The sequence below is a fragment of the Sciurus carolinensis genome, chromosome 3, assembly GCF_902686445.1.
Source record: "Sciurus carolinensis chromosome 3, mSciCar1.2, whole genome shotgun sequence".
Lineage (NCBI taxonomy): Eukaryota > Metazoa > Chordata > Mammalia > Rodentia > Sciuridae > Sciurus > Sciurus carolinensis.
Window position 1 is genome coordinate 108,608,405 of NC_062215.1, and position 19,330 is coordinate 108,627,734.

Genomic DNA, 19,330 nt, shown 5'->3' on the forward strand with positions numbered 1-19,330 from the left:
CTCCCGGCGCGGATCCAGGGAGCCGGGAGGGAGAGGGAAGGCAGCGGGGCGGGGCCGTCCCCGCGCCCCCTGCAGGCGCCCGGCCCGGGGCGAGCCCGCCGAGCCCCGCCGAGCCTGACCGCGCCGCCCCCGGCGCGCCGGGCGCTGTCTAGCCGGTCGGTGGCTGGCCGCCGGGCGGGGAAGACGCTGCGAGCGCGCCGCCCGCGGGGCTCCTCGGAGGCGGCGGGGCAGGCCCGAGCCGGGCTCCCGCGGCCGGGGTGGGAGGAGGAGAGGCCGCGCGGCGCGGGTGAGTGCCCAGGTAGGCGCGGGCGGGGCCGTCTGGACAGCTCCCGGGGGCGCGCGAGGCCGGCGGGCGGGCGGGCTGCCTCCTGGGCCCGGGAACTGCGGGCCTCCAGCATCTCGAGTCCTGCTTGTCAGCTTAGGTTGGATTCTGAGAGAACCTTCACATTCTCATCCAGGCCATTTCTGACCTGCCTTCAAATCCCTTTCCACTTTGTTCATTTCCTCGCAAGGTCTGGGTTATGCAAGCCTTTGCCATTTTCGCTGTCGGCTTCCTTAGCAATAAAAATAAATCTGGGAGTGGGGGTGGGCTTCTGCAGTTATCTAGCCCTGTCCTAGGCGCCATGGGAGTTTACAATGCAAAGGAAGGAACATTCCCCACCGCCGAGAGGCTGACAGCCCAGATCCTTGGATACTCAAAAACACCCCAGTATGCTAGCATTATCCAGAGCATCAAAAAGACAGGCAAGGATCAAATTTTGCATGGTGCCTGCTGAGTGTAAGGAAGCACTATGCCATTTTCTCTGCCCTCTAGAAGCCTATAGTGTATAGCCCTAGCACAAAGCAAAATAAAAGCATGACACCAATAAATGGGAATACCATAAAATATTTTTATCTCTACAGGTCCATTCATGCAGAGGGCATTTACTGGGTGACTGCAGTACTGCAAAAGGTTGCAAAGGAAATGGAAGATCTGATCCTTCAGGTCAGGAGTTTACAATCTAGTTAGAAACGGGTATATATACAAGGAGCAGCTAGCGGGGGAAATCCCCAGGCATTAAGTAAACAAAAAGATGGAGAAGTTTGGGGGCTTTTTGTGTTTTTTTGTTTTGTTTTGTTTTGTTTTGTTTTTAATAAGGACAAGGACTTTATACATGTATGTTTGGTGGGGATAAGGAGAAAAATTCCAGGTCAAATCAAAAGAAGACTGCCTGTATGTATTCCTGCCCTATGGAACAATAATAACAATGTCACTTGACTGAAGTGTCAGCCCTGCTACTTAAAATCCATTTTGACCTTGTGCACACTTTTAACCTAATAAGGAATTAAAGGCTGTCTCCTAAGATGGTTGTACAGTTCAAATGAGAATACACATGAATGCTTTTTAAACTGCTGTTTTTCCATCGTATATATTTATAGAGTCCTCTTTTAATAAACTGGTCTCTTTTGATAGCCTTCTTTACAGTACCCTCTAGGCTGTAAGCTCCACGAGGGCAGGAACCAGGTTTGATTGTGTTCATCATGTGCCTAGCAGAATGGTACATGTGAGTGCTTAATAAAGGTTTGCTGAGTAAGTGAATAAATGAATTGATGAGTATTGTTATGCTTTGAACTATTACTTTCATTTGCTCCTTATGCAGTTTTTTGGTGTTGGTTTTGGTTTTGGTTTTTGGAAATGGTCTTATTGTGTAGCTGGCTCAGTGCAAAACTCTAACTTAGGACCCTCCTGTGACTAACTTGTGTTCCAGGACACTGTAAGTGAGAATTCTGGGTAGTGCTTTAACTTTCTACCATAGATTGTGTCAAGCATGAGAATACACTAAGATACTATAATCCCTCCACACTCAAGGATACAGCCTTCAGGCTTTAACACCTTAATTCAGGATTTCTCAACTTTGGCCCAATTGACACTTTTGGCTGGATAATTGACATGCTACCCTATGCATTGAAAGATGTTAGCAGTATCCTCAACCTGTATCCACTAGATGCCAATAGGACAAACTCCTCCTTAGCTGTGACAGTCAGATATTGACAGATGTCTCCTAGGGTGCAAATTGCTCCCTGTTAGAACCAGTGCCTTACCCCAAGATTTAGTACATTGATTTAAAACTGATGGGAAATACACCAGTAAAGTAACTTGGAGGAAACACATTTTCTGTTATTCTAAGATTCTCAGATCTCCTCGATCATATGTTTCAAGGAGCACGACTCTTCTTAATTAATTGCCTGCTGCATTGTGAATTGGCACCTCTTCTGTTTTCTGCATATCCTCCTCCTTTACGCCCAGATCAACATGTTCATTTCTAAAAGTCAACAGCTCTCAAAAACTATTAGGAAATAGGGTCTTGAACAACCTAAGAGTCCTGTATGATTTTTTTTTTTATAAAAATTGAGGGAAATTATTCTATAAAATTTTGCACACCACTTCTCTTTTATAGTTAAATTTTTAGGCCTGTAAACAACAAATGAGACAGCATAGAAATTGTAATCCTTAAAAATTATTTCATTTAAAATACTTAAGTAACTACACAGAGTAGTTTTCATTTTTAAGCCATTTCTTTTTGGTTCCAGTGAAAGTTTCATTTCATAATGGAATAAAGGAAGATGTTTGGGGTTAGGGATGTAATTTGGTGGTAGAGCCCTTGCTAGCATGTGTAAATCTCTGAGATTGACCTCTAACAATGGGAAGAAAAAAGAAAGAACTTGTTGTATTAAAACCCATAAATCAAATATTAGCTTGGTTTTACTTACCAGCTTCCAAAAACAAATTCTTTCAAAAGATTGTTGGGATGTTCTAAAGCTGGTGTTATTAATGGAAATCCTGAGGGATTGATGTGCTACAGTTCAATTTCTAAAAGTTTCTTGAAGAAAAATAAAAATTAATGGTTGAGAGAATAAACAAATTCTGATGTCTGTTCATTCAGTAATGGGCATGCAAAACAAAACAAAAGACCCTCTTCCTAGCAGGCAATAATAGGGTATTTGTGGATATGAGCAGACAATTTTGTTTAGCAAAACAACATCATCTGTCTCAACAAATAAGGTTTATCTGAAGCATTAGTTCTATACTTTTGTTCATGTTTACCTTGTATTTCATAGTTGTGTAGTAGTTCCAAGCATATGCATATTAGTTTACATTAGTAATTGTTCACATTGAAGTTGAGCACTGAAGACTGGGTAGGCATCAGACAGCTTAGAAAAAACATGACTTGCTGGAGGCCCACACCTATAATCTCTTTCTCCAGAAGCTGAGGTAGGAAGATCACAAGTTCGAGGTCAGCCTCAGCAACTTAGTGAGACCTTGTCTCAAAATAAAATAAAAAGGCCTGGGAATGTTGTTCAGTGATAGAGCACTTGCCTGGCATGCATGAACATGACCCTGGTACCAGTTCATTCCCTAGCACTACTTAAAAAAAAAAAAAAAAAGCCAAGTTTGATAGTTAGATGTGTTTTATGGTAGAGTCTCCAGTTTCTGTTTTGTTAAGCTAGAACCAGGATATACATTCTGAGGTGGTCTCCAAGTTCTCTATGAATCCATGAAATTTGTGCTTTTGCTTAAACTACAATTTTTTTTTAAATGCCACATTAAAGAAATTAACAATTATGCATATTCTAGATCATACGTATGTCTACAACAGTGTCTACGATGACCCCACAGTCTTTTTTGCTATTTATGTACCAATAAGAACATGAAACTTATTTAAATGATATTTTAATAAAAATAGCATAAGGACCAAGGTCTGAAGTTCCATAAACTTTTTATTTTTCCTTTTAAAGGTATCTACATATTACTCAAATGTGAGAAAAACTGACCCATTTGCATCATAACTATTCTTAGGGAATGATGAATTAAAAGGCCTTGAGGTCTGAAATTTAGTCCTAATCCTAAGACCCCCAGAAAACCAATATCATATTCTGAAGATGCAATTTACCAGATCAGAAGAGTAGGGGGTGAAAGACAAAAATCATAAGCTAAAAGGATCACTAAAAATCATATCAGGCTTGGCACCCTTTTCCCTAAAAAGGCACAAATCTGTCAGGACAGACATTGGTTTATCTTCAAGTTAAACTTTTCAGGTGTATCAGTCACTCATTAATTGTACATTTCATTCTAGAGCTTATTGGCACTGGGTGCATGGGCACAGGCTATAATCTCAGCTACTCCAGAGGCTGAGGCAGGAGTATGACAAGTTCCAGGCCAACTTGTGCAACCTAGCAAAACCCTGTCTCAAAGTAAAAAAGGACTGATGTAGCTCAGAGATACCATGCCCCTGGGTTTAATCCATAGTACCACCAAAACAAGCAAGCAACAATAACAACAACAAAAAAATAATATTTCATCAATTATTTCATGTAATTGAGCATATCTATTGGTAAGATTGACTTTACAAAGGACAGTGCTGTGGAGACTATAAACTGGAATAACAATTTCTGTAAGACAATTAGGTGGTATGTATCAAACATCTTAAAAATATTTATACCCTTTGACACTTTAATACCATTTCAGGAATTTATGCTGTAAAAATAATCATCAATCGCAAAAAAGATCTGTGTAAAAGCATAATAATCATCCAGTAACTTTGGAAATGACAATAATAAAACAAATTGAAAAAATTGAACATAAATGTAATATTGCAATTCCAAACGCTTATAAACACATTCATCCCTCAAGTTCACTTATATACACAAAGAAAAAAGACTACAAGAAAATATGTCAGGATCTTCACTACTTATGAATTGTGGCTGATTTATTTTCTTCTTCTTTCCTTATTTTATTATTTTATTTTTTTTTAGATACAAAACAAGGCTTTAGTTCAGCAAGCATTTTGCAAACAGGATATGCAGCCTTCCACACAAAGCGGAAGTGTGCTCCTAATTTTTTTCTTTATACATGTCTCAGTTCCAGTGGTTCTTTAACATTACTTTTATAAGCAGAAGTAATAAATATTATAAAAATAGAAATGCACATGCTTTTAAAGGGCCCGACAGTCATGAAAAAAATCTAATGAGGAATACATACAGATATATATTTGTGAACTGGCAGGCAGGGTGTGTAGAATGCAATTGAAATTTGGCATTTTTGTACTCTACTGTTAGTCCTTTTGTTTTTGTTTTTGTTTTTCAGAAGGAAATTTCCCAAATAATTCAGAGTCCACCAGGCATGGTGGTGGGCACCTCTAATTTTAGAAACCCCAGAGGCTGAGGCAGAAGGATTGCAAGTTCCAGGCCAGCCTCAGCAACTTAGTGAAACTCTGTCTCAAAATAAAAAAGGCTAGGGATGTAGCTTACTGGTAGAACACCCCTGGGTTGAATACCCAGTACCAAAAAGAAAAATAAAAAATAAAATAATTCAGAGCCTGCATGTAATTCTTTTCCTGCTTCTGAGGCTCCTTCTGACCCACTTCCTTGTGACCTTGAGGGCTAGATGCCCTTGAACCTTTCCATGGTCTTCACATTCTGGAGCTCCTTGAGTTTCTAATTTACTTAAGTACGGTTAATTTAGCTACACTGTCTATATATGGATTTCTAAAACAAGTCCCTATGAAGCCCTCAGGAAGTTCAAATTAATTTCTTCCTCAAATTAAACAAATACATTTTAAACATCACTGGTTGTTTAGAACCCAGCATCATGGCGGATTTTCAGTTTTAGGAAACATCCATTTTCCTCTTTTCCTCGTTGGTTCCTCTGAGCACTGGCATCATGAAGACATTTTCATAGATAAGAAATCAAATTAATTTTCTAAGTCCTAATGTAGCCCCAATTCCACCAATATCTAAAATCCAAAGGCTTCCTTTTTATTAACCTACTTTTGTTGAATGAAACTCCAGAGAGCAGCTGCTAAGGTTAATTACATATAGTGAAGAACTAGCCGTGTGACCTTATACAAGTAACTTCAGATTATGGAGCCTACTTTTTCCTCAGCTCTGGAGTCAGGGGTGGGCTGCATTTTGGAGGTCTCTCAGATGTGAAATTTCTCAACCTTAGTGGAAATTATTAAAAGGCTAATTATCTGATGTGACTGAGGCTGCATTTGATCTTTCTGAGGATAAAGATTCACCTTAGATATCGAGGAGTTTGCACAAGACCAGTTTAAGTGAAGTGGAGTGAAACTTCATCAAAAACCACAAAAGAGCATTGAAGTGACCTGGCCAAATCATACAGGTCTCACAAATCATGGGCATGATTAAAAGGGTTTCAGCAAGGAAGTGAGTGACAGGTTTGATTTATATCACTTATCACTCCTCCAAGACATCTATATTTGTTTGTTTATAAGATTTTTTCCCTAATATTTATTTTATTGTTTAAAAAAATGAGGGAGCATGCCAATAATCCCAGCTACTTTGGAGGCTGAGGCAGAAGGAACACAAGTTTGAGGCTAGCCTGGGCAAACAGGGGCCCTGTCTCAAAATAAAGAGTTAAAAGGGCTGGGGGTGTTGCTCAGTAGTAAAGTCCCTAAATTTAATCCTCAGTAACACAACGAACACACACAATGCTACAAGAGCTGGGGACATAGACCATTGTTAGAGTGATTGTCTAGCATACACAAGGACAGGGGTTCTATACCCAGCATCACTAAAAAAAAAGATATGGGGTATAACTCAGTGGTACTATGGTACAATATTTGCTTAGCATGCCAGAGACCATGGGTTGCTTTTCCAGCACCAAAATAAAAATAGTAATATATAAGTACAAAAGTATATATTGTATAGGAAAGGGAAAGTCTAGGACCTATATTACTTCCCAAATGCCCAGTTCTCATTGATGCCAGCTTCCATGTATCCTTACAGAAATGTTCTAGACATATAAAAGTATTCATGTATTCTCTTTGGCTTTAACGCAGATGGTAACATGCTACATATACACTCTGCTCTCTTTTTTTTTTTAATTAAAGTAACAATGTATCTTGAAGATTATCAATCCCCTATTGATAGTCTTTACTACGACAAATATTTACACCCAAATTTATTTTCATTGTGCCACCCCTTCAAGGAGGCACTGAACTGAAGTTAGATGGCAGAAGAAGAAAGCCCCCATCTAATCCCAACCCTGCCTTTTACACTTGAAAAGTTTGTCCCTGGAATTCATGTGTCTCCTCAAGGCCTTGCAACTATTTTAGGCAAGGCTGGAGCTAGACCTTGGTTCTCCTAGCCACCACTCAATCCAATTTTACTTTCTGACTATGATATTGTACACGTTGTAATTTTAAAATCTTTTAAAATGGCATGCATGATCTGACTCAATTTTTGTTTTTTTAAACAAGCATGTATGATGCACAGAAAACGAGTTTGGAAGGTGATGTACAGATGCTGACAGTGGTAATATTGGATGATGTCAGTACAGCTGATCTTTATGCTCTTGTGTGGGGGGCGGGGATTGAACCTGGGGTTACAGGCATTAGGCAAGCGCTCTACCACTAAGCTAAATCTCCACCCCCTATTTTTTATAAGGACTTTATTGAGCTAAATTTACATACCATATGACTCACCCACTTAAAGTACACAGTTAAATGGTTTTTAGTATATTCAGACTTTGCAACTATCACTGCAATCAATTTTTTCTCCTAGTCCTGGGAGGTTTACCATTGAGTTATCTCTCTAGCCTTTTTGGTTTGTTTGTTTGTTTTAATTTGATTTGAGACAGGGTCTCACAAAGTTGCCCAGACTGGCCTTGAACTTGAGATCCTCCTGCCTCCACCTCACAAGGAGCTGGGTTACTGGCATGCATCACCATGCCCAGCAGTATCATATTTTTTAAACAATAAAATAAACACTAAGAAAATATAAGTAAATAATTTGAAATCAATGTCAAAACATTTTCCTCATCCCAGAAAGAAACCCTGTACCCATTAGCAGTCTCTTACCATATTTATGCTTTTTGTTCTTGTTTTACATATTCTCCCCACAATTTCGTATTGGTGCATTATAGTTGTACATGCTGATGAGATTTGTTTCATATTCATACATACACACAATACACAATGTAACAATATAATTTGGCCAATATCCCTCCCCAGCACTTCCCCCCTCATTTTACATTTTTGAAGTTTCACAAAAGTTATTAATAGAATAAACATCTATTAGAAATACGTGGGGTTGGGGAGATAGCTCAGTCGGTAGAGTGCTTGCCTTGCAAGCACAAGGCCCTGGGTTCGATCCCCAGCACCCAAAAAAAAAAAAAAAAAAAAAAAAGAAATACGTGTGACCTCTCTTGTCTGACTTCTTTCACATGGCATGATGTTTTCAGGGTTCACCCATGTTGCGGCATTTACCAGTACTTCATTCCTTTTTATGGCTGAAAAATACATCATTGTAAGGCATTCTGTTTGTGTATTCATCACCTGATGACATTTGGCTATTAAAAGTAATACTGCTGTGGACCAAAAAAAAAAAAAGAAAGAAAGAAAGAAAAAAAGAAAGTAAAAACAATTTTTACTATGAAAGTAAATATGAAGAGGAAATAGACAAAAGCACTTCAAAGAAAGTAATCACTTAATTGTACAGTCCAGTGTAAACAGATTTAATGTTTTGGATAATTTCCTCTTGGTCTTTTCTATTCATATTCATGTATCATATATAAAAACACATAGATTCTTTTATCTCAATTGTATTATAAATACTTCCCCAGGTCACTGGACATTCTTTGAGAGTACGGTTTTGGTTAAAATCTATGGATAGTCAACAACTCTTGACCACATCTCATTATTTCCCTAGGATAAATTCCTAAAAGTGGGAATCTGGAGCTTATTTTCAATTGCTGAGCAATTAGAGCTCTTTCCCGTGATTTGTTCACCTCACCACGTCCTTCCTTGTCTTTGTCATCATACCCTTTATTATTCTTGCCTATTTGGAAAATTTTGAAAGTTATCCTTGGGGATAAGGATAAGGTGGTAGCTCCATGGTAGAGCACTTGTCTAGCATATGTGAGATCCTAGGTTCTTTCACCAGCACTGGGAAGGGGGGGGGGGGGTGGTATTACCTGTTTTAGTTTGCGTTTATTTGATTATTAATGATAATGTGCCTTGTTCATAAATGTATTAACTATTTTTTATTTTTCTAATTTTCTTTCCAGTTAATGTCTTTTGCCTGTAACTCTATTGGAAGGTTAGTATTTTTATTGATAAGAGTATTAGGAGTTCTTTCTCTTCTTTCTTTCCTTTTTCTGCAGAAGAATGACCAGATAGAAGTTCCAATCTATCAATAACTTTTAACGATAAAGTTGGGACTAAGCAAGCATTGCTCCATAGTGGAATGCTTGCTAAGTATGCATGAGGTCCTAGATTCCATTTCCAGTGCTGTAAAACAAAGAAAAAAGATTAACTTGATTTCTGTTTATTGTTTCTACCTTTTTTGGAGGACCTTTTTTCATTTTTATTGTACTGAAAAAATCACTAGGAATGAGGGAGAAGACTACTTGCAAAGTTCTTTATTTTTTAAATCTTATTTTTTTATTATTTATTTGTTTGTTTGCTTGTTTATTTTTTGTAGTACTTGGGAATAAACCCAGAAGCAGTGTACTACTGAACTACATCTCTAGCCCTTTTTATTTTTTTATTTTGAGACAGGGTTTTGCTGAATTTCCCAGGCTGTCCTCTAACTTGTGATCCTCTAGTCTCAGCCTCCCAAGTAGCTGGAATTACAAGCATGTTCCACTGCACCTGATCAAAAGTCCTTATCTTTTGATAAAATGACTGCTAGATAATATCATCCCAAGTTTCTAAAATAATGTAGTATATGCAACCAATGACATAAAAAGTGCATTAAATAAGTTGTAGTTTTCCTAAGTAGCCAGATAAATTGTGTTCAACCAAATTTATCCATACCTACGCAGATTAACATTAATCCTGGCCCAAATGGTACAAGAATATAACATTTTCACTTTAATTTTCTCTTTGACAAGCATTAGTTTTTAAACCAACGAACAGTCCGAAGTTTGACTATGAGTCAGTACCTCCTAGTGTTCTACTGAAGAGTACAAAAGGTTACCAAATCCTCCCGTTTCTAGCACAGAGATTCAGTTTGGAATGAAGGAAATAAACGTCCCACTCTTTAACAACTAAAGATATTACTGATCACATCTAAGAAATTGGAGTTTCAAAAAATGAAAACACCTAAATCTCTTCCGAATGGAAAGAAATGTCCATACAGTGAGGGACAAAGATGATGGTGACCATAATTAGACCTGTATAGAAAATGCCGTGTAACCTATTGGGTATAAAGAGACAGGAAAGTCAATTTGATGATGGAAACAGCATAGAGCAGAGGCTGCCCCAAGGACCTCTCACAGGGCTGCCAGCAGCTTTCCATTGGAGAAAGGTGCAGAGTTTCCTGCTGACAAATCAAGTGTAGATTTGGTGATAAATCAAGTGTTCATCAGAAGTTTTACCACAGAAAATTGTCTGCTTTCTTTTGATTCTCAGCTCACTACATAGCAGGTACCAGAGAAATTTAATAATCAAAACACTGTTAATTAGATACTACTTGGTTTTTAAAATAAAGCAAAAAGTTGCTTTATCAGTCATCATTATTAGGCCTTTGGAATAAAATGATGGAATTTTCTTTAAAACTAATTTATTACAACCTCCATCTTTTTTTTTTTTAAAGGATTTGATGATGTTTGTGTTCCTGCTTAATAAAAAGTTTCAAATATGAACAAAGAGAAGGGGAGAGGAAGTATATTCAAATCCCAGCTACCTGAGAGGCTGAGGTGGGAAGATCAGAAGTTCAAGGCCAGTCTGAGTAATTTAGTGAGATCCTGTTTCAGATTGAAAAGTAAAAATGGTTGGGAATGTAATCAGTGGTAGCACGCATTTGCCATTTCTGTGTTCAATCCTAAGTACCATAAGAAAAGAAAGAAAGGAAAGGGAGAAAGAAAGGTAAAAATTGTATAGTAAACCCCACATATCTATCACCAACTGAATGTTGATCAAGGTCAGCACAGAATTCATCTGTTCCCCATTCCTTTTTTTTTTTTTCCCTTGTATTTTTGAAGTAAATTTCAGCCATCCATCATTTCAGTCATTCCATCCCTAAATGTTTCAGTGAGCATCTCTAAGACACATTTTCTTATGTAACCGTAATGCCATTAACACACTTAACAAAATGAATTATTCTTTGGTTTTATCTGATCCCCAAATCAGATTTTAATTGCCGATATTTTCTCAGAAAGGTCTTTTGTCAAATCCAGATCCAGACAATGACCACTCATTGCATTTGACTGGTGGTCTTTAATGCCTCTGTTAATATATATATATATATATGTATATATATATATATATATATATATTTTTTTTTTTTTTTTTTTTTTTTTTGGCGGTGCTGAGGATTGAACCTAGGACCTCGTGTTTACAAGGCAAGCACTCTACCAACTGAACTAAATCCCCAGCCCCTCTGCTAATATTCAAACCAGTTAGCCCTCCCCTGTCTTTTCCTCTACCCATTTTTGTTATTGTGACAATGTTGATAATGGGAGTGAAATAATTTGTAGATGAAACCATGTCTGTGGGCTCCACCTCTATCTTAATAGTTTTTCAACTGTTAAAGAAATAAGTCTTGAAAGTCTCCAGTGAATCCTCCCTATAGAAGTAATTAATCAATATAAAGTAGAATTCAAGTCTTCTAATTCAATTCTATCATGCTCTTTCCCATATATACTACCATTTTACAATCTTTGTCGTCTAAGTTTCTGGTAATTAAGAAAATATTAGAAACATTTTAAAATCTTCTTCTATATTTATTTATAAGTCCTAGTAGTTCCCAACAGTTAGGATTTAGAATGTACACATTTCTTCTTCCATTTTTCTTGTTTTAAATTATTTATTTATTTATTTATTTATTTAGGTAGTGGGGATTGAGCCCAGGGGCTCTAAGCTACAACTCCAGTCCTTTTTATCTTTATTTTGAGACAGGATCTTGCTAAATTGTTTGAATTTTTGCTAAATTGAGACTGACCTCAAACTTGAGATCTTTTTGGCTCAGCCTCCCCAAAGGGCTGGGATTACAGTTGTGGGCACTATAATATTATTTAATATGACCCTAAAATTTAATATGGCACTGGGGATTTAGCCCACTGCCTGACATGTGTGGGTAAGTGCTCTATCACTGAGCCACATTTCCAGCCCGGTTTTCTTTTCTTGGTACCTAGTCTATTGAACTTACTCTCTAGATGCTACTTTCTGACAATATGCCAAAATTAATTGAAAAACTTAAGTTTTCCTAAAACCAAAATAAATAAACAAGTCTCATAATCAATAAAAAGTACTCGTGCTTTTACTTAAAATTTGAAGCAAAACTAATCAAGCAAAAAAAATTATGCACATAAAATTATTCTGAAAATATGTCTGTTCGGAAAATTAAGAGTAAGCATTAAAAACTTGGAAAAACTCAAAAACAAATAATAGGTTCTATTGACTTACTGTATTCTCTCTTAGCTAAGCAGGGCATATAGTTTTCTGTTGGAGATACAAATAGTGTGATATGTGAAATAAAACCTTTCTATTTGGCCAGGAAGCAGGAAGGTGGAGAGGACACAGAGGAAACGAAGGCCAAAAACACATCCACATCCTTTCCTATCCATTTCTTTCTTTTATTCTCTCTCTCTCTTTTTTTTTTTTTTTTTTTTTTTTTTTTTTTTTTTTTTTTTTTTTTTGTACCAGGGATGATCCATGGTACAATCTACCCATGGCTTAACTACCAGCCACATCCCCAATCCTTTTTATTTTAAGATAGGGTCTTGCTAAGTTGCTTAGGGCCTCACTAAGTTGCTCTCTCTTTTTAAAAATAAGGTGCTGGGGGCCTCATGACTGCTAGGTAAGCAGCTCTACCACTGAACTACATCCCCTTCCTTATCCATTTTTTTAAGTCTCTAAAGATAGGAGAAGCAAAAACTTAAATCCATTTCAATGGCTCCAGCTTTGTCCTTTAAAAGACTTTAATAAAGCCAACCAATAAATTCAACAATCATTAAAATATGCAGTTTGGGTTAGTAGAGGCTTTTACTTACACACACACACATATTTATGTACATTTACATATGTACATATATATATATATATATATTTAAGTCTTTTTGTGACTAAGGATTATCACTTTCAAGCACAACTTTCTCATGAAAGTGAACAATTCTTGGACACACTTTCACTTCTGTTCTTACAAGGCTATTAGTCCAAGGGTCCCCTGCCACTCCGTGGTGTTTGTTGATTTCAATCTTCAGACATATCTTAAGAGATTTTAAAACATTGCTACGGTGGAGTAGCTAACAGATTCTGTGTGGTTGCTACGGATTTTTTTTTTTAAAGAAGAGAAAAAAAACACATTGTTTTGAAAAACATGTTTTAAAAATAATTTTATAGATTGCAGATTTTGTAAATGATCATGTTAATTGTTGGGAGGGGGTTCCCAACCTTGTTAATGTCCCCTTAGCATTAGGCTTTTGTTCCCCAGCCTTGAATATGTCATTTTCTCCCACAGACTGCATTTCTAGGGGTATAATTGCTGTCTCCATGTAAAAGACAACTCATGTGCATAAATTTCCACTCACTAAAAGGAGACTCTGCCTCCCCTTATTTTAATGCAGATGTGATCCAGGGGGTAGGGTTACACTTACTTCCCCAAGCAAATGAAACAGATTACACATTAAATATTGTCTTTGGAACCAGGTGCACAGAAACAACCAATTACCTAGACAGCTCATCAAGTCCTGATATGTTTACCACATTGTTTTTGTTTTCTCTTTAAACATTTGGTGAATTATTCTGAAGCTTTCATTTCTCTGTAATGAACAGAATATGCTTATTAATAAAGGCCCCTTTTGTGTGATTCACTAACAGTTGAGTCACAAAAGCCTTTAAAACCATGTTTGAAAGTTTCCGAACTGAACTTAAGTTCCAGTGAAAACAAAGCTTTATTACTACAAAAAGGATACTGCTTCTGGTTCTTTTCTAAATAATTGGTTTCTAAAATGACTTAAAGGAGAAGGGACATGAGTTTGTGAAGGAGAGAGAGTGGGTGATGCTTCTGTTCTTCTTCTAGGCTTTTTTTGATTGTTCATAAGGGATGGTATCCATGCAAACTTATCAGATTTTGGTCATTGCTCGTTATATCATCTCGAATTTTTTGCATGTTATGGTTTCTTTAATTAGTTTGAAATATAGATAAACTCAAGAACTCTTTTAAAACTTGTTTCTGTTATTCCAAGGGATTTTTTCCACTTCCTGAAGAGGGACTGATTTAGATTTTCATAAGGTCATTAACCTTCAAAGAATGTGAAGAATACATGGGGGTGGTGGGCAAAGATGTAATGGGTGGAAACCATTAGGAAGTTTGGAGGCAGGGACCTTTGTGGTGGGGACCCCTGACAGTGGCTGGTGGGAGGGACCAATGGGAGAGGGGAGCAGGGAGATGTTGTTGGAAACCCCCCAAAAAGGCTCAGTGTATATGACTTGGAGAGCAACCATCTGTTTGTTGGTTGAGTGATTAAGCAGAACTGACTTGCTGACAGTGTACCAGACAAGCCCTTAAACCATTTATCCTCCTAGTCTCCTTTGGAAGTTAGAGGGAGCTCTAAGGAAAGTAGGAGGAAATGCACAACAGAAAAAAGTCTATCTCTGTGTTCATGGGGGAAAAGGAGAGGGAGAAGGAAACTAAATATAAGCCTTTTGTTTTTCTTTTTAGTAAAGCAACTTGAAAGAAGATAAGACTTTTTAAAAATTTTTTCTTTCTACTGGGGATGAACCCAGGGGCACTTTACCACCGAGATACTACAGCTACATCACCACCTTTTTTTTTTTTTTTTTTGAGACAGGGTCTCACTAAGTTGTTGAGGGCCTCATGCTGAATTGCTGAGATTGACCTAGATCCTCCTGTCTCAGCTTCCCCAGTTGCTGGGATTACAGGCATGCACCACCACCATACCAGCAAGAGGATAAGTCTTTAAGCTGTGAGGGTAGAAATCATCAAGAATACTTCAAGTTATTCTCATACATTTTAGTCAAAGTGGCTGGTGGTCTGCAGAGAGCAATTTGACTTTTTCTTGTAAAATTATAAATATACATACACTTTGACCTTGCAATTCTATTCAAAGAATATTTTCTCCCCCATCCTTACCTGATTATAAAATGATGCATGTACAAGGTTTGCATTGCAGTACTGTATAGAAAAGCAAAGAATGAAAAAACACTAAATGTCCAGCAATAGTATACTGAGTTGCTAAATTATGATACATCCTTACAGTGGAATAATATAAAGCTTTTAAAAATAATAATATGGAAGTTCCTAATGTATTTGTATGAACTAAGCTCCTCAAAATATTGGTAAATTAAAAAAAATTACTGCAAGGACACAAAACTGGATTGTATACTACCATTTCAGTTAAAAGAGAAGGAAGCAAGCTGGGCACAGTGGCACATTCCTGTATGTAATCCCAGCAACTCTGGAGGCTGAGGCAGAAGAATCGCATGTTCAAAGTCAGCCTCAGCAACTTAGTGAGGCCTGAACAACTTAGTGAAGTCTATCGCAAAATAAAAAATAAAAAGGGCTGGGAATGTGACTCAGTCATTAAGTGCCCCGTGGGTTCAATCCCCAATACCAAAAAAAAAAAAAAAAAAAAAAAAAAGGAGTAAATGTAAAATACAATCTATATTGGCTAACATAATTGGGCAAAATTCTCAGAGATGGGGTGAAGGCATGGAAATTACAGGAAGCAAACGACAGGGCAAGATGTTTTACTGTTTTGAACAGAGCTAAAGACTTTGTGAATAAATTACCTACTAAAAAATGTAAAAGAGGAAATAGTTGCCGGACATGGAATAAGGTAGTCTTGGATCTGTATACTGGTTCCAGCACTTTCTGATTCTATAAGTTTGCTTGTCTATAAAGCAGAGTAGACAATTCTGCCTGCTTCTGAAGGAGCTGAGAACATTACCTGAGAACATACACATTACCTACAACGGGGTGGTACAGTACATTCAGTGGTACAGTACATTCCACAATCCTGGGAGTTACCATTATTCTTCTGATTGACATTTTTCCTACCTTTCTTATAAATAACTGGGTATGCTGGGTACAGTGACACATGCCTATAATCCCATCAGCTGGGGAGGCTGAGTCAGGAGGATGGCAAGTTCAAAGTCAGCATCAGCAACTTTGCAAAACTCTGTCCCTAAATAAAATATAAAAAATTGACTAGAGATGTGGCTCAACAGTTAAGTACCCTGAGTTCAATACCTGGTATCTAAATAAATAAATAGTTATATGAAGGAAAAGGTGGAGAATCATGGTGGTAGATTCAGAAGAGAATACCAAAAACATTTTCAGCTCCAGTCAGGCTTATTAGCAAATGCCTGTAATCACAGAAACTCGGGAGGCAGAGGCAGGAGGAAAAGAATTTCACCCTTCAGCAATTTAGTGAGACTCTCAGCAATTTAGTAGGACTCTGTCTCAAAATAAAAGATGTAGCTCTGTGGTAAAACACCCCTAGGTCTGATCCCCAGTATCAAAAAAATAATAATAAATAAATAAATAAAATAAAAATTTTTTTCAGCTCCACAGAAGTCTGCGGAAGAAATCAATATCATCAGAGACATTTATAGAAACCCCATGTGCACCTGGCACTCTTCTCTTCAGATTTAACAAATAAGACCTCTCTCCTGAGTTTTCTGTCATGTACTTCTCTTTCCAAGTTCTGCAGTGGAAAGCGGAGAGATGATGATTGGTCTCACTTAGGGCAGTTTCCTGTCTCTGGACCAGTTGGAAACAGGCCGGTGAGGAATGGCAGCTCTCAAAGGTACCACTTTGTTGGGGTGGGAAGCTGCAACTCCCAAGGGACAAGGAGTTGAGCTGGTAAACACAATAGGTCCCAACTACAGAAATAATTGAAGTATTTATATTTTTTAAAAAGTCGTGATGGGGCTAAGTGGAGAAGTAAATATTTGCTGTACCACATACATACTCATAGGCAGCAGGCTGGGTGGTTTCCTCTGGGCTTGCAGTGAGGGAAGAGGGTGTGCCTTGCAAAAATATAGAAGATATGCCCTAACAGGTTGACCATTAACCTAGGATCTCAAGAAAGCAGAGAAACAAGTGGATATCACCTTCAATATAAGCTCCCCAAACCTCCAGGAGTTCACAAATGGATGCCAAATGGGCATAAAAACCCAGAAATTCTACAAAAGTTTGTATATGGTAATAAACATTTTCCCACAACTTTCATCAGATTCTCAAAGAGGTCTGTGATCCAAAAAGGATCATAAACCCCTACCATACAAAGATGATTGGGCACCATGACCCAAGGATCGTAATTAACCCTACACTGGGAATTTGAGGCCCATACACTATAAAGTTTTTCAAAAAACATAAGGAAAGAACAGAAGAATCTCTGCTCTGCTCCACTTGCTTTCTAAGCAACACTCTTGTACTCATTTTGTTTTGCCATATTCACATTTATTATTTACTGAATGTTCTTCATCAAGTATGTTCACTTTTAAACTTAATGCCTAGTTTAACTTCATTCTAAGAAAAAATACCTGTGAAATTGGGGGTATGTTGGGCTATGGGCAGGTTGTTTTCTCTATTACATATTAGAATACATTTATTACTGTCAAAATTTAAAGATATTCCTATCATTTCCAAAATCATTCATGCATGCACAGAGGTAAGCTTATGGCACTTTGGAAAATCCTCTTTCTAAATATTCTGAAAATCCCATCAGGCATCCATTTTATAGATGAAGAACTTTAGGCAGGAGACAATTAGGGTAACTTATCAGCGCTTCTAAGCAAATATGGAAAACTTTGTCAGATACGGGGCAAGGCTGATCTGCTAATGACTCCGCCATGCTGTCTCTCTTAGGGCTACGCAGACAGTTAAAGAGATTTTAAGATGCTCTCTCACACATTTTTCCACTACTACATAAAGAGAATCAACTAGACTGAAAACTTGATCAATTTAATACTCTGGTAATGATCCCAGCAACTGAGGAAGGGGGGAGGAAGCCAGTGAGTTTCTTTCTACTCAAATTCCATCTCATTTTTATTTTCTCTTAATTTTTTTTTTTTTTTTTTTTTTTTTGAATCCCAAGTTCCAAAACCTGTCCCCTATTATGCAGTGCAAACGAGAACAGATGGGGAAAAGTTATGTTGGAAAGGGCTTTGGAGGGCCACAGAGAAGAGAAATATGACTACTCAATGTGTCACACACCAACTTGCAGCTGCCACCAGCCCTTCCACACGAGCTGCGTATGGAACCAGCCCGTGGAGCTCTGAAGGAGCAGGCGCACTGCAGGATGGGAGTGCAATTAGAGACATTCTCTGTGCTTGTGTTTCCTTGAAAATATGAATAAAGAGTGGAGCAGCAGCACAGCCAACAAAAGAGAAATAAATCCAAAGGCAAGCCTGGAAAATGGTTAGCTGTACTCTGAACCGTCCCAAATGTGAACCAATAATTGGCTTTATCCAGCCTTTTTATATCAAAAAATGCCTCAGCGTGTTTCAAAGCCACCATTCAGGTCTTCTCTCTGTCTAGGAATTGTCATTCTAGAAAGGTCATGCTAGCTCACATCATGATGTGGCCTTCCAACAAGCATTTTTCAGTATTCACAGGGTGCTTATGAGTTCCCTAAATATTTCAAGTGTGAGGCAGCTGACCTGCTTTCAAATTGCAGTTCTGCCAGTTCCTACCTGTGAGGTTTCAGGCAAGTCACCCAACTTCTCTGAGCCTGGGGTCCATCATGTATAAAACAGAGGTCACATGACTTACCCTCAAGGTAATGTAGATAAATGACTGGCACAAGTGCATTGGTCAATTTACAGCAGCTCTCACTACTGTGGTTATAAGAAAGCATAAATTTGTCTCCTCATTTTTTTAATCCAACATAAACATAACACAAGTGCACACACACACACACACACATTTCATATATGTGTGGCTAAGAATCTATACTAAAAGTAATTATAATATTAACATAGCTCAAGGGGTTGGGAGTATAGCTCAGTAGTAGAGTGTGCACTTAGCACATGTGAGGCTCTGATTCAATTCCCAGCACTCCCCCCAATAAAAAAAGTTAACATGGTTTAAATTATTTGATTCAAATAGCGATCAAGATCATACAGGAGAAATCTGTGAAGAAATCCTATTGTTGTAAACGGTGGTATTATTGAGTCCTGCAGGGTCTTTCTTTGAACTTCTGCCTGTCTTTATAGAGTGAGCATGCGAATGCTTTGTATCAAAGAAGACTGCTTTTCCTCCCATGGTAGTTCATAAATTACCTAGATAGAACTATTTTCTTTCCTTTTTGGACTTTTAAATTAAATTTATTTTTTAACTGATATATGAGCAT

General features: G+C 37.8%; 1 long non-coding RNA gene across 1 annotated transcript; it reads left to right on the forward strand.

Moving 5' to 3' along the window:
* Nucleotides 1-30: 30 nt before the first annotated feature.
* LOC124980450 (uncharacterized) lies at nucleotides 31-16,772 on the forward strand. Its single transcript, XR_007107802.1, has 4 exons — nucleotides 31-298; nucleotides 904-985; nucleotides 9,071-9,102; nucleotides 16,677-16,772. It is a non-coding gene; the product is annotated as an uncharacterized LOC124980450 (long non-coding RNA).
* The last annotated feature ends 2,558 nt before the right edge of the window (nucleotides 16,773-19,330 follow it).